This window comes from Pseudophryne corroboree, chromosome 2 (genome assembly GCF_028390025.1).
Source record: "Pseudophryne corroboree isolate aPseCor3 chromosome 2, aPseCor3.hap2, whole genome shotgun sequence".
NCBI lineage: Eukaryota > Metazoa > Chordata > Amphibia > Anura > Myobatrachidae > Pseudophryne > Pseudophryne corroboree.
In genome coordinates, this window is record NC_086445.1 from 464,236,064 (window position 1) to 464,240,368 (window position 4,305).

Consider the following 4,305-nt stretch of genomic DNA (forward strand, 5'->3'; position numbering starts at 1 on the left):
CCGCCCCACATCCGGCGTCCTTCTTTGCGAAGTGCGCATGCGCCGGCTTAGTATACCGGGACACTTCCGCGCCGTTACTAGGGATCCTAGATGCGGCGGACCAGGTCCTGTGTGCGTAGGGGAACAAATTCCTCCGGAGGCCATTCCCTGTCAAGGCAGTTCCTCAGTGCTCTGTAGTTGCGGCGGCCATGTTTTTGGAGTCAGATTCACATAGAGAGATTCCCTGAGTTCAGTTTTTCGTTTGGATTTTGTCCTTTGCCCAGCACTTTGTACAGCTCCATAGTCAAGTAATATGTAAAAAAATATAATAAAGAAAAAGTGGGGTCAGGGGTTTGTATTGGCGCAGTTTAAATGTAAACAAAAACAATAGTAAAATATATATAAGAATGCAGGTGCACTACATAAATATCTTTACTTAATAGTATTATTATTACTGATATGGGAAAAAAAAAGGGGACTTATATAAGAGAGGCACAGTTGCCAGTATGCACATAAGAAGATATGCATACATTATGTGAGCCTAGGACTAGTGCCATTTAGCATGTAAACATAGTTATAAAAAAGAGAAGAACAAGAGGAAGTAGTAGGACCATTAGGGTTTAGGTCTCAGAGATGTGAACATGATACGAAATCCTTTGTGGGAGTGGGAGGACCCCAAAGGAAGTTATTAGAAGAGTAGAAAGACGGCAATATACCAAGATAATTAGTGCTAGAGCAAAACGGGTAACGATATGTATATACACATAATTATTAGAGCATTTATCCAAATTGTTCCCAGTATCTCCAAAATTACAACACCCGATCTTTTAAGGAGGTCTCCCATCCTTATACTGGCCGGGCCCAGCCTTGCTTAGCTTCCAAGATAAGACGGTATTGGGCGTCCCCAGGGTGGTATGATTGTAATAATAACGTGGGAACACTAGGCATGAGCTCAGAATTAGCCGTATATACAGAAAATTAGAATCAGTATCCAGGCCTGGATACTTTAGGGTCTGAGGGGTGTAACAGAATTAAAAGGCAGTATCAACTGAAAACCAGATACTTCTAGACGAGGACCAACATATCAAAGAGAAATATATATTCGAGCAGGAGGAAAGGGATGGAATAGAGGGATCATAAAAGTGGGGCATTTGATGCCAATTATTTCTAAAACAAGTCCTCTGTTCTGTCCTTTTGAAAGATTACAGCACCTGATCTCCCCTGGGGGTCTCCCAGCCAGGTACTGGTCAGGCCCAGACACTGCTTCGCTTCCAAGATCGGCCGGAGTTGGGCATATCCAGTGTGGTATGGCTGTAAACTTGTTCAGGAGACAGGGATCCAGTGGCAGGTAATAGGTCAAAGGTAAAACGTGAAAGGGGCTAGTATCCAAGAAGAGCTTACATTACAGGAAAGGTGCAATTTCATATCCCTCATTGAAGCCGTCTGGGTGCGGTGATTTGCCCTGTTCAAATAAACACTGGGACGACACTCAGTGATCAGTCACTTTATGGGCTGGATGTAATCTAATTGGTACTATTACAGTGGTCCACTTTGTCTAAATTGACATCTGGAAGATATCCAGTGATTTGCCATCTTATGGGCTTAATTGAATTAAATTGATTCAGAATTACTCTAAATTTCAAAAAGGCTATACCCAGTGGATAATCAGTGAAAATGGTTACTTCCAATTCAATTTAAATTGATACCCCATATGGTGAAATTTGGTCCGATACTATTTTAAGCATTGTTAAATTGCCTTTTTGAAGACACGATAAGATGTATGTCCATATTGTGATTCTTTGATTAATACACCCCTGATGAAGTCTGTAGGACGAAACGCGTTGGTTTAGCACATTGTTCTCTGACATCTCTACAAAGAAGATAATTTTGATGTTGTTTGAATTACCAACACAACTATCGTCTGTACAAACATTGTTTATTGTTATTCTGGGCAAATTGTAAACAGTTTTATGTATTGCTTTTTAAAAAAATAAACAATCTCTCTTTTTTAAGATTATTTTATTATACAAAACTTGTACATACCAAAGTACGACATCAGCTCCCTGGGGAAATCTCTTCTTTCACTATCTGTTGTTCATACCCCATCTAACAGGGGGTATTTTCCCTAAGTCGAAGCTTTCACATCTTTAGCGCAATAAAGGTTTTATATCTTTTCAAATATATATATATATATATACATACATACACATATATATATATATATATATATATCTATCTGATAAGTGGAAAGGAAAATAATCCAACTGTATTTCATATATGTATGTATAGCATTGTGGATTTAACAATAATTCCCATAATCCAATCTAACATTTCTCTTTATAAATCTTGGATAACTATATGTGCATGACTTCTCTACCACCACCACACAATCACTAACCCTGCAATTGGGTGGAAGTGCTCAGAGCCGTCCCTAGGCATAGGCAGCATAGGCAAATGCTAGGGGCATCTGGGCAGGCTGGCCATCTAAATTCTAATTATTAATTTCAGGCTGTAGCTTTATTGCACTGGTGGTGGCTGGTACAATAAAGCTTTTTTTGTTCATTTCGGCCTAGTGTGCATGATGTCATGGTTACTCAGTCTGGCGGTGTAGGTGTAATTGCTTTATGATACATTTTTAGATTAATTTAATTATCTTAATATTTACCAAATATTTATCTAGGTTTCAGTTTTTACAAACTCAGATCATTTTGGCAATGTAAAATAATGCTGTCCAGCATTTATAGGCTACATGCAAAAACAGCCAGTATTTATCCTGCAAAAAATATATATATTCAGCAGTAGCGTTTGGCCACGTCTTCACTTGTGTGGATGTCTTTTATTGTTCAGGGGAACTAATTTTACAAAGACAGTAGTGCCATCTAATATTGTGATGTATATTTTATATTGTACACAGTGATCACAAAATGTCTGTGTAAAAAATATTTGCAGTTTTTTTCTTCAGGGATTAACACAAAAAAATGCTTAATCCAGTTTTCTATTTTTTAATGTAAACCACAAAATCCAATTCAAGGGGCAATCAAATTCACAGTTCAGTCTAAGTTCACTTTAGTCAAACAAATATTACCTTGTAGATCCAAAATCCATTGCTACTTAACCTACAGTAACACGGATCCACTAACTGTATTGATACTAGACCCCTGAAGAAGAAGTCATATGGACGAAACGTGTTGGCTTGTTATCTACAGGTCTTTCTGATCTCAGTGAAGTGATGGAATCAGGAGCAATTCACTGTACATAATTCTGTATTATCAGTACGGCTGCCTTTTAATTCTAATATTGTGACAAAGTCTGTATTGTTGACATCACAATTATTGTAAAATCTTTTATAGTTCAATCTGCTGTTCATTTTGTGAATAAAATTTTATCTAAAAAACTAATATTTCTATCAATACCATTGGCCAATGTAGTGAAAGTGAAATATATAGTTGGTGTAATGCTTATATATACACAACATCTATTCAGCTCCCACATAATATTCATATAGCTCCCTTAGGATTCTGTTTTCTATTGTTTATATATATATATATATATATATATATATATATATATATAAATAGTCCAGTGAAGCTTTATTGTAATAATAATTTCTTCATTGCCTGTGACTGTGTGTGCCTGTATCTGCTGTGTGGTTTCACTCTGTGTTTCCCAGATATAACTGTCACTATATTCTGTACCCTAAGGGCTAGGTGCGTCTGGGTCTCATAGTAGTACACAGTATTTATCACACACATATATTCTACCGTGTTACAGTCACGTAATACCGGATTTTATTCGCAGGTATTGTATTTTGTCTGACTTTATCGTACGAAGTCGCCCTGTTGTTGCATTTGTCATAATGTCTAACAGAAAGGGCAGGAAATCAGTGGAAGCTTCTGCATCATGCAGAGCATGCTCCAAAGATTTACCAGAGGGGGAAGTGTTGTTGATGGTCTGTGTACTTATTGTCATACACCTCCCAGTCAGTCCGCTGCTCCTACGCAGGAGCCACCCTGGGTTGCGTATACCAACCTACTGGGTACTCTGGTGGAACGCTTAGCGCCCCCTATGGGGCCTCTGGTACCACTACCACAAATTGTCCCTATGGTTAATCCGCCTTGGGCAGAAAATTTGTCTAACCAACTGCAGCAATTAAATCAGTCTCTGGTTAGACAGAAAGCTATCCCAAGTCACTCCCATGTCTCTGGGTCCTTTATGCGGACTGCTTCCTCCTCACAATCCACAAACCTCTGTGATGTCTCATCTGAAGAGGAGGGGAAGCATATAGTCCTATCAGACACTGAATCCTGTGTTACTGATGAGGATTCT

The 4,305-nt window shown here is 38.5% G+C and overlaps 2 pseudogenes; both read right to left on the reverse strand.

Moving 5' to 3' along the window:
• Positions 1-786: 786 nt before the first annotated feature.
• LOC135054217 (5S ribosomal RNA) lies at positions 787-905 on the reverse strand (annotated as a pseudogene).
• A 273-nt stretch (positions 906-1,178) lies between these two features.
• On the reverse strand, positions 1,179-1,298 carry LOC135051936 (5S ribosomal RNA; annotated as a pseudogene).
• Between the last annotated feature and the right edge of the window lie 3,007 nt (positions 1,299-4,305).